Raw genomic sequence first — 12,500 nt, 5'->3', positions numbered from 1 at the left:
TTTAACGCAACAGTCAATATATCTTATTATAGAAATGCGGTGGATTATTCAACAAATACTTGTAGCTTTAACGTGAATCTCAGACTACAGTTTGATGCAGTGTGTGACAAGCCTGTGTTTTCGAAGTGAAAGTAAAGTTCATCCAATGGATTTCAGTGACAAAGTTTGTTCTTTGAATTAAACCTACTGTCCATATTGTATGATAGATGTGTTCCACAGACATTTGTAGCATTAATGTAAACCTCATACATTATCATCACGACCCTGTCTGTGGAAAATTTAGGTCTCGAATGTCAGATGCAGTTCATCCGATTAACTTCTGCAGAATCCATCCACTCTACGCCATTCACAAAGTTTGTTACGACTCCAGACTACGTTGAGAAGCAACTAGAGACACCGTAGGATTGAACAGACACAGTAGGATTGAACAGAAGCCCTTGTTATTGATTTAAAATTTTGACACAAAGCCAGCAATTCGGTGAGGAGGGAGAGTAGCTCTATTACATCGACCCCTTGCGCTCAGCTGCTACTTATTTTATCGATCCAGAAATAAAGTATGAAAGACAAAGTCAACATCGGTGGAATTTAAATGTAGAAATTAAAGACTGACGAAATGCCGCTAAGTACTTTGCCCGGCGTGTAAAAGATTCTACCAGCTCGCCGCCTTGCAGGCCCTTGTTATTAATAACTCACTTCTTAGCCACCCTGCCGTATCTCTGATCAAAAAACATCTCTTTACGACAATGCTTGCTAACAGGTTCAGAACTTCCCCTGGCCCATATAATTCTTGAGGATAAACTTAATCACAAAACATCATGGCCTCTTACGACAACTAAATATAATATGTAGACGCATCGTTGTTTATGTTAAAAATCGTGTCACTTCTGAAAGAGCATGTCGGTTATCAAACTCATTCCAACAGTGACCGGACTATGTACGACTTTGCGTGTACTAAGGTGACGAAAATGTAGAATCATCAGCAAGTTAAAGAAAATTCTTAGCAGCATTTCTTCCAGCTTTTTACATTCTGAATTCAAATGCCGTCGTGGTAGACTTTGTCTTTCATTCTTCCGAGGTCGATAAAATAAGAACCAGTTGACCACAGTGAGGTCGAAATAATTGAACTTCTCTCTCCTTTAAAATTGAACCAAAACCATTACCTAAACCGCCTTGTCTTAATATAACACAGTATTTTGTTGTTTGAATTCGATTTCAGTGGTTCTTCTGTCAAGTCGAGCGACTATATTGATTGTCTGGTCTCGTTAGTAACTCCCAGGCACCTGGGTTTTCTCGACAAGGCACCAGAGATAAAGTGACTTGTTTTTCAACTAGAAATTTATTTCTCAGCTAATTATCGCTAAGGAAACTCAAATTAAGCACCATCCTTTTTGAATAATTGAAACATTTCTAAGCTATAAAGCTCCCAATTTAATTTCTTCACGGTTAAAAAAAAATACAAAGCAATTACTAAAATTGTTGTCGTCCAGATCAGATGGTGTTATCGAATGGCTTTATTGAAGAATGTTTTTTTTTCTCGCATCTTGATCAATAAATTTGATTGTTAAACTCTGTATAATAAATCTGGTCTTCGGTGCTTTTCTTGCTGTTCATCAATGATTCTTAGTTCCGTCTAAAAAGTGACGTCACTAGCTGGTATTGATTGATTTTTTTTTCTTTATACATTCACACTCACATAGAGTCATACACAAATGCTCCTGATAGGAAAACTATATTCATAGACATATAAAAGAATACATAGATTTCATGTAAGTCAAAATAAAACACAATTTTTACATACCTACACGCCTCTTTTCTCTCTCACACTCTCTCTCTCTCTCTCGTATTAAATTGTGTAAACACAAATGATTCTTGACGGATAACTTTTCTAATAATATAAATAATGATGATGACCTTCGGCATGGTTGAACAACCAATCTCAACCAGTTGGGATTCACTGTACGTGTTACACCATCATTCTTTTCCATTGCTGAATGCAAAATGCAGCTCGCGAGGGCTCCGTTCGTGTAATTTTTCGAGCCGCTATTTCCTCCTGGGACGCCAGTGAGTTACTAGGCAATTCATTCGCAGTTGATTAGAGTAATGGAACGTAAAATGAAGTGTTTTGCTCAAGAACACAATGCACAACCGGCCTGGGAATCGAAGCCGCAGCCTCGCGATCGACTAGGCTATGCGCCTTCACAATTATATGCATCCATGTATGTACGTATGTATGTATGTATGTATGCATGCATGCATGTATGTATGTATGTGTATGTATGTATGCATGCATGTATGTATGCATGCATGTATGTATGTATATATGTATGTGTGTGTATGTATGCATGCTTGTATGTATGTATGTATGTATGTAGGTATGTATGCATGCATATATGTATGCATGTATGTATGCATGCATGTATGTATGTATGTATGTATGTATGTGTGTATGTATGCATGCATGCATGCATGTATGTATGCATGTATCTATGTATGTGTGTATGTATGTATGTATGTATCAGACCATTAAACGTCCTTAAATATTTTTATCACAGTCTTATATATGATAGAATTCATATATAAAGAATATTTACAAGGCGAAGACATCTACGGTATACTCATCAATCAATTATATATTTTTTAATTAATAATTGCATCCACTTCATTACATGGTGACATCTCAAAGGCTAGTCTTCATTCAACTAAATATTCTTCTATAAATGATATTTTTAAGAATAATAAATTCATGAATTACTTTATTTAAAATGGCATTAGATGCTTTCACTTAAGCTTTTCAGAGAATAATATTAATGTGTATAAAACTGATGTGTGTATGTATACATGTATGTATGTACGTATGTATGTATGTATTATGTATGTATGTATTATGTATGTATGTATGTATGTATGTATGTATGTATGTATGTATGTATGTATGTATGTATGTATGTATGTATGTATGCAATTAAGATTCATCTGAATTAGGTACTTAAATGGAGGTTAGATTGGAATAATATACACACAATATTGATTAAATATCACACTTGTTGCATAAGTACCAGCCGAATGATATTAAACAAGGAGGCCGTCCAGAAGAGTTGCAGGAGATTCTGAAGTCGCCTGGAGGCCGTGGTTAAAGCCAATGGCGAAATTATTAAATGAATTCACTCTTTAGCATTTCAAGACATTTTTATATAATTTTGGTAAATATGTCTGTTAAAATGAAATGTCAGTGCTATTTTCATTCATTTTTGTGTAATTTAGACGACGGTTTATCTACCTCACCCTGTATTCTTTTACTCTTTTACTCTTTTACTTGCTTCAGTCATTTGACTGTGGCCATGCTGGAGCACCGCTTTTAGTCGAACAAATCGACCCCAGGACTTATTCTTTGTAAGCCTAGTACTTATTCTATCGGTTACTTTGACCGAATTGCTAAGTTACGGGAACGTAAACACACCACCATCGGTTGTCAAGCGATGTTGGGGGGAACAAACACAGACACACAAACATACACACACACATATATATATATACATATATACGACAGGCTTCTTTCAGTTTCCGTCAACCAAATCCAATCACAAGGCTTTGGTCGGCCCGAGGCTATAGTAGAAGACACTTGCCCAAGGTGCCATGCAATGGGACTGAACCCTGAATCATGCGGTTGATAAGCAAGCTACTTACCACACAGCCACTCATACACCTATATATATATATATATATATATATATATATATATATATATATATGAAAGGAAAATCTAATATTGCGACTGAGGGTTCTGAACATCACCTATATTGCAAGAAATAAAATTTAAAACCCTTAATTCTGTATGAAAGACCCAATATATATACACTGGGGAGATAACCGCTCTATGAATGAAGCTAGGATCAGTAAACTAGACTAGCTTCGTCTATCAGATGTAAACCCGTCAGCATTGACCACTCCATCGCTCGGAGGGCTTGACTAAATCGATCTGTCAGTATATGTTGACGGGTCTACAACTGATAGACGAGGCTAGTCTAGTTTACTGATCCTAGCTTCATTCATATATATATATATATATATATAATATATATTATATATATATATATATATTATATATATATATATATGCATAAATATACATGCAACTACATATATACAGACATGTGTATGTCCGTGTATCTGTGTTTCTATATGTATAAAACATACTGAACAAAGTTCCATTATCAACGACCTATTTAACTTACATCCGTTTCGAACGATCTCGCGCAACCCAGGCACTGCACATACGAAAATGCATAACAAATCGCTCTTTCAATGGACTCATTAAGGCTGGTTTTCCGGTTTCCGTGGCGTATATACATACTTACTCCTTGATCAGGACGCCGATCCGTCGCGGAAGTACACGGGAGCAACGTGAAATTTAGTATTTCGCTCAAGAATACAATGCTGAGTCTGGTCTTGACTGGATACCGAAACGACGTACTTGTGATGAGGAGAGCAACATTTTAAAACTATAACACGTGTCTGAATGAAATGTGTACCTTTTAGTCAAAGTGTCGTATAAAAAATGCAAATTAAAACTAAAAATTAATAGAAGAGTGAGAGAGTGTTACAAGAGAAAAGCAAGTAAAAATAATTGAAAATAAATAAATACATGAGTTTATTGCAAGAGAGGTTAAGTGACAGTCATGGAAGAAAATAGAATTGAAACACTTAGATGCTAAGCAGAAAGGGAGAGGACAGAGAAAAAAAGAAAGGGAAGATGAAGGAAAAGACAAAGGAATCAATGCCATGGCTTTTGTAAGTTTTATTAGACCGATATTATTGGTTTCAAATTTTGGCACAAGGCCAGCAATATCGAGTTGGGGATAAGTCTATTATATCGACGCTAGTAATCAGTTGGTACTTATGTTACCGACCCCGAAAGGATGAAAGGCAAAGTCGACCCCCAGCCCCACAGAATCTGAACCAGGAAGCTAAAAACGGACAAAATGCTGCTTAGCAGTTTATCCGGCGTGCTAACGACTCCGCCAGCTTCCCGCTTGATGATGAGACTGATGATATTAATATCATTAACGTTCTGCTTCAAGTCTAGACAAAGCCAGTAGCAAGCCGTGGCCACATGCCGCCTGCGGGACTTGTTGGATAGCACGCCAACAAAATAAAATTACCTTGTTTTTCTCTTACTTATGCGACTCGCGTGATGATGAGCTATGTCTCAAGCGGCCCGTTTCTCGTAAAATGTTGTTCATGCTTGGTTTAATCTATTAAGTATTGCCGATAACAAGAATTACTTATTTCTTTATTGCCTAGAAGGGGCTAAACATAGAGGGGACAAACAAGAACAGACGAAGGGATTAAGTCAATTACATCGACCCCAGTGCGTAACTGGTACTTAATTTATCGACCCCGAAAGGATGAAAGGCAAAGTCGACCTCGGCAGAATTTCAAATGAACGTAACTGCAGACGAAATACCTATTTCTTTATTGCCCACAAGGGGCTAAACATAGAGAGGACAAACAATGACAGACACACGGATTAAGTCGATTACATCGGCCCCAGTGCCTAACTGGCACTTAATTTATCGACCCCGAAAGGAAGAAAGGCAAAGGTCGACCTCGGTGGAATTTGAACTCAACGTAACAGCAAACGAAATACCGCTACGCATTTCGCCCGGCGTGCGAACATTTCTGCCAGCTGGCCGCCTTAGTAACAAGAATTACTTGAGCAGGGAACGAACTGTAGAGAAACGACCTTCTGGAGCAGGACATAGAGTTTGTATGATTTGTGGAGTATCGAAAGAAAACGCGATCGATGGAAGTTGGATATCCAAATGAGCCAAAAGGATCTGAGTGGGGGTAGTATAAACGAGACTAACCCGTGTCAAAAAGCAGAACCAGTTGTAATACCGGTGGAAAAACACAGAGAGGGAACAGGACATCTGTAGGTTTGAATCCACAGCGTGTCCGAGGGTGACTTTATACCAGTCAGTCGAATGACTGTTAGTGGATGTCATCTCCGATGTTTCCGTGATGTTGTTGTTACTCTTGTTCTATAGTGCCGTGTCATCTTAAGCTAGGTACTGCTGCTGCACCTGGAGCCACGGCGCGTACCCGAGAGACTATACAAATGAACCGAGACGCAGCTTCCTGGAGGCGGTCTTAGATATCTCCGTGTTGTTGTCGTTGCATTTGTTCTAAAGTATGTTTTTTTTTTTTTGTCATATCAGGCACTGCAGCTATCACCAGCCTATTTTTTTTTTTTTTCAATTAATGTTTTTATGGCTCACCGATGGTAGACGTTTTTCGTCCGGCACTAATATATTTCCTTTTTCTTTCATTTGTTTTTGTTTTGCGTTATACGTCTATACCAAATGCTCTCTCGAAATTAATACCGCAGTTTAGAAGGCTTTCAACGGTATCACTGCATCAAGTAAAATATACAGAATGATATCAAAAATGCTTTCTACCTTCTTTTCCTTTTGAAACAAATAGCTTGTAGCTTGAGGGAAAATTGTTTACTATTTCAAGTATACAGACGTAAGCGTTTTTCTTCATTTAGCTCGTCATGGCATCGGTTGTTTGGACAGAAGCTGGTTACTATATTAATGAACAATAAATATCGAACTGTTATGGACGTAGCTTAACCTCAACTACGTAATAAGACTAACATTTATAGTATGTTTTAACTTTAAGACAATATCGATTACTCATTTCGATTAACTATTATTCCATTTCTCTTCTATGCCACAGAGAATTTGGTGTAAATTAGATTTTCAGTTTGTATCGTTCTTGGAGGAATTTACATTTTTCGAGGTTTCTAACATGATGAGTTGCTATTTTTATCGCTCCAGGCCTTTCCTGGGGTCTTGTAATGGCTTGGTTGGAGCCAACATGTCTCATAATAACCTTTTGTATATTTCTCTCTGTAACGGCTGCACACACGTATTTTTCTCTTTCACTAACGTTAAGCTCTCTCTCCCCCTTCTTTCTCATTCTCTCTCTCTCTCACTCTCTCTCTCTCTCTCTCTCTCTCTCTCTCTCTCTCTCTCTCACACACACACACACACACACACACACACACTGTTTCTTTCTGACAGGTTATATCATTATCTGTCTTTATCATGTGTACACGCCAATAATCATTTACATACTTATGCACATACATATACATAAGCCTATATATATATGTGTGTGTGTGTGGTGTGTGTGTGTGTGTGTGTGTGTGTGTGTATGTGTGTGTGTGAATGTATATGTATGTATATATATATATATGTATATGTATATGTGCATATATATGTATGTGTGTGTGTGGTGTGTATATATATATATATATATATATATATATATATTATATATATGTATATGTGTATATATATATATGTATGTATGTATGTATGTATGTACACACACACACACACACATACATATATAAGCTAATAGCATGTACGCACACACAAGCATACATACATGTATGGGTGTGTGCGCACGCACGCGTATCTATGCTAAATATTTTCCTTTCTCACTCACCCTCTCGCTGTTATATATATACAGTATATAGAAATGTATGTATGAATGTATTCATGTATGCATGTGTGTATGTATGTATGTTCTTTGTCTCTTCCAGCATTTCATTCCATATATACACCTACGTGTGCGTGTACTTGCTTTACTTAATCACTCGTCTCGTCCATTTTCTCCCTGTATACGTGAGTGCATATGTGCGTATGTGCGTATGTGTGTATACGTTCGTGTCTATTTATATATTTATATATTTATATATATATATATACACACATCCACACACGCATAATTATCTCTCCATCGGAATCTCTCAGCTCTCAATTTGCATCGTTTTCTCGTTGTGTTTTGCTACATCAATTTAAATAAACCTATCTCGCTCCCCTCCTCTCTTTCTCACCTATCTCACACACACACAAAGTCTCTGTCTCTGTCTGTCTGTCTCTCTCTCTCTCTCTCTCTCCCTCTCTCTCCCTCTCTCTCTCTCTCTCTCTCTCTCTCTCTCTCTCTCTCTCTCTCTCTCCTGTCACATTGTCTTCTCTACTTATTTCTTCCATCTATGTCTCCATGTAATTCTCTTATTGCACCAGTAACTTCTCTACCTTTCTGTAATTGTCTATACTCCGGCCTCTCTCTCTTTCTCTCTTTACCCTCTCTCTCTCACTCAAACTATCTATCTATTTATCTATCTAATCTTCCTTCCTTCTTCTATCTCTCTTCCTCTCACTCTCTCTCTCTTTCCCCATCTGTATATCTACCTCTCATTCTGTCTCTTCGTATAATTCTCTCATAATTTTCTTTATTTGTCTACACTCCATCCTGTCACTATCTTCGCCTCCCTATCTTTCTCTCTCTCTCTCTTTCTCCCTCTCTACCTATCCATCCTTCTTTTATCTGTCTCTATCCCCGTCTATCTATCTACCCCTTTCTCATTCTGTCTTTCCTTTTACATGTAATTCTCTCATAATTGTCTTTATGCGTCTGTATTCCAGCCTTTCACTCTCTCTCTCTCTCTCTCTCTCTCTCTCTCTCTCTCTCTCTCTCTCTCTCTCTCTCTCTCTCTCTCTCTCTCTCTCTCTCTCTCTCTCTGCAACAGCTTCTCTTGTCTCTCCTTCCCTTCCACACTCATATCTGAATTGACATTCTTCTCCTCACCAACCAGCCAGCCATCCAGCCATCCAATTACAGTTACTTCGACATCGTTCTGAAGACGACATAGCACCATTCACATTCTGTTCAACAGACGGCGAACCATTTCCATTATTCTATACTACTAGTCATTGACCAGGTCACTCTTTCAAGTGACCTTTATAGGTTAGTCTTTCGCCAAAATTCTCTAAGATTTCACATCGAAATCTATTAGGAAATCTTTATTATTTTGATGTCTTTGATCGATATTCTATTATGTCTATAAAGGACCTTGTAACGATTTGCTTTATTATCAGGATTTCTGAATTCATGCACAAACAAGTTCCAATAAAGTACATCGGAGATTTCAGTAATAATATTTCAAAACGTTCACCAAAATTGATTTATTTACATTAGTACAATATGGTACAAACAGTAATTTATATTAGGAGACTTGTAGATTGATTCTCTGTGTGACTGAATGGTAAGAAGATTCCTTTAAAGCCACATGGTCCCAGGTTCAGTCTCGTTGCGGTACATCTTAGGCAAATGCCATTCACTATAACCCCGGGTCGACCGGAGCCTTGAGATTTAAGTAATGATATTTCAAAAAGTTGATCAAAATTGCTTCTCAGTTTAACTATGTGGTAAGAAGTTTGCTTTCAAACCACATAGTCCCCGGTTCAGTCCCGCTGCGGTGCATTTTAGGCAAATGTCATGTTCTATAGCCCCGGGCCAATCGAAGCCTTATGAATACATTTGGTAGATGGAAACTAAGAAAACCGTTGTAAATAACGTAACTCGCCATCCTCAGGTAAAATTTAAACGTATAAATAGGTAACTTAGAAATAGAAAATGATTAGTTCCCTGCGTAACTGGTACTTAATTTATAGATCCCGAAAGGATGAAAGGCTAAGTCGACCTCGGCGGAATTTGAACTCAGAACGTAACGGCAGACAAAATACGGCGACGCATTTCGCCCAGCGTGCTAACGTTTCTGCCAGCTCCCCGCCTTCTTAACAGATTAAGTCGATTATATCGACCCCAGTGCCTATCTGGTACTTAATTAAACGATCCCGAAAGGATGAAAGGCAAAGTCGACCTCAGCAGAATTTGAACTCAGAACGTAGCGGCAGATGAAATACTGCTAAACATTTCGCCCGGCATGCTAAGGTTTCTGCCAGCTCGCCGCCTTGAGCATATTAAATATTAATGGAGAAATGTAAAGTTATAGCAACAACCATATAGACCAAGAGCGAAACAGACAGACAGTGAGACAGGCAGGTCGGGAGACAAATTTCTAGACATACATACATACATACATACATACAGACAGACAGACAGACAGACAGACAGACAGACAGACAGATAGATAGATAGATAGATAGATAGATAGATAGATAGATAGATAGATAGATAGATAGATATGAAGTGGAAGAAATATCTAGGGATCCAGAATGAAAATGCAACGAGAAAATACAGTCTTTTTACTGTTGTACGAGTATTTAATCATAAATTTCAAATTCTCTTTCAATTCCTTGAAGTATTAATCATATAAATTTCGCACACGGTTTATCCAATTATTTTTCAGGCTCCGATGAACTTGGCAAATTATTCAAACAAGGGAATTGAAATCCAGTTCCATAATTCAGCCCGCCCTCATATCGTACGCAATGACGCTTAGACAGTTATCATTTGCCTCTTGCACGCTGGTTAAACATATGACTCGCTCAACCAAATGGCATTCTACATGAGAATTCTCTCTTTCAACTAATAAATATGTTCGCCTTACAGGGGTGTGCATGTTTCATATTCTATTAAAATTGAGGATTTAAATTAAAAAAATGTCAAGTAAATTTACTACTGGATAGGGAACATAGCTGATTGGTGCAGGATTAACTACAACCGATATTCAATAAATACAAACCTAAGGTGGCGAACTGGCGGAAACGTTATCACGCCGGACGAAATGCTTAACCGTCCTGGGTTCAAATCCTCCAAGGTCGACTTTACCTTTCATCCTTTCGGGACCGATAAATTAATTTTTCCGGGTTCATAGGATTATGCTGAAAGTGGCTTCATCATTCATACGTGCCATCCTTGCTACATTCACCCATCTTTTTTTGAAACATTCGCAACACAAAACTTGCCTCTCTACTCTCACTTTCCTTTTCAAGTGATACTTGAAGAAGTTGATGAGAGATTGACCAGAGAGGAAAGTGTTTGTCTCCAATAAAAACAGACAGACAAGCAGACAGACAGACATACAGACAGACAGACAGACAGATAGATAGATAGATAGATAGATAGATAGATAGATAGATAGATAGATAGATAGATAGATAGATAGATAGATAGATAGGTAGATTTCAGCTTATTGATTTCATCTTTTATCTTCCACATGTTTCAGTCATTGGGAAGCAGCCACACTGCGGTGCAGTCGTGAAGGGTTCAGCAGAAAGATTCTACGTCAGGACTTAGTTACAGGATGTAAACAAACCAACACCGGTTGTAAAGTGGAGAAACATAACAGGAAGTGTACAAAAGGGATCTGAAGAAGGGAAGAGACAGTATATTGTGCTGGTTAGTGTATTTTACTTCAATTCTTGAAAATGGCACATGAAGCTGGATAGTTATGGGTGTGTTATGACCCTATGCTAAATTGGTAACACTTAATAGGTAAAGATATAAGAAACATGGGAGTTAAAGATCACTAATATAAACTCAAATAATTTAGTAAAAATGTATACATTCAAAAGGGAACTAACACAGATGCACGTCCCCGCAACGTATAACATACGCATATATACAAACCCCACACTCGCGCAGCCACGAATATATATGATTTATAAACATACACATATCATAGGCGAAAGAGTGGCTGTGTGGTTCCGATTTTAGTCCCACTGCGTAGCACATTGGGCAAGTGTCTTCTACTATAGCTTCGGGTCGACCAAAGCCTTGTGAGTGGATTTGGTAGATGGAAACTGAAGGAAGCCCTCGTATATATGTATATGTATATGTATGTGTGTATATATTTGTGTGTCTGTGTTTCTCCCCTTCCCCCAACATCGCTTGACAACCGATGCTGGTGTGTTTACATCCCCGTAACTTAGCGGCTCGGCAAAACAGACCGATAGAATAAGTACTAGACTTACAAAGAATACGTCCTGGGGTCGGTTTGCTCATGACTGAAACAAGTAAAAGAGAGTAAAGAGAATATCTATAAACAAGCATATGTGTGTGTGTACACAAACACATGCGTATACATACACAGACATATATGTGTGTGTGTTTGTGTATGTGTATACACATATACATATACATATACATGAACACACATGATATATGTATAAAATACATAATGAATAGACTAATCAGAGGTATATCAATCAGCTTATCCAACATATCAATTAATAAAGAAATCTTTAATGAGACCGCTTTATACTTTGGTGAGGTCCTACGTAGAAGCTGATATAATGACTTGATCAAATCCATAGTATATACAGAATTTAAGCCCCTCGTGAATAATTATATACATGTTAAAAAGAATATAAAGACGAAAATCGTAGGTAGAGTGACCCTATAGAAAGTAACGAATATAATAAATACTCCCCATGAACAGGTAAACCTCAGAACTGACTTAAGTCAGTTGTGAGTGTTACTTGTTCATGGGGATTATGTAAACGTATTTATATAAACGTAATTACAGAAAAATCAAAAATATCCCGAGTAAACCTGGAACCCAAAAGCGAAAGAATGAAACAACCAAATCAAGATCTAAGCATCCGGCCGGTGTGAATATTGATATGAAAACCAACGATAATCATCTAAAGAATGGCAGCACATCGGATAACCACCCA

At 37.7% G+C, this 12,500-nt stretch overlaps 1 protein-coding gene across 7 annotated transcripts in view; it reads left to right on the top strand.

The window, feature by feature from the left end:
- The window catches only part of LOC115209328 (beta-1,2-xylosyltransferase RCN11), a 378,713-nt gene that overhangs the window by 247,837 nt on the left and 118,376 nt on the right, over positions 1-12,500 (top strand). For 2 of the 7 annotated variants that reach the window (XM_036501053.1, XM_029777685.2), the window contains one exon: positions 11,048-11,220. The exons of the other annotated variants lie outside the window; for them this stretch is intronic. The gene's annotated coding sequence lies outside the window, so the exon portion shown is untranslated. The remainder of the gene's footprint in view (positions 1-11,047; positions 11,221-12,500) is intronic. 7 annotated transcript variants of the gene reach the window in all.

Source organism: Octopus sinensis, linkage group LG3 (assembly GCF_006345805.1).
Source record: "Octopus sinensis linkage group LG3, ASM634580v1, whole genome shotgun sequence".
In the NCBI taxonomy this organism is placed as follows: domain Eukaryota; kingdom Metazoa; phylum Mollusca; class Cephalopoda; order Octopoda; family Octopodidae; genus Octopus; species Octopus sinensis.
This window is presented reverse-complemented; position numbering and strand designations above follow the sequence as displayed.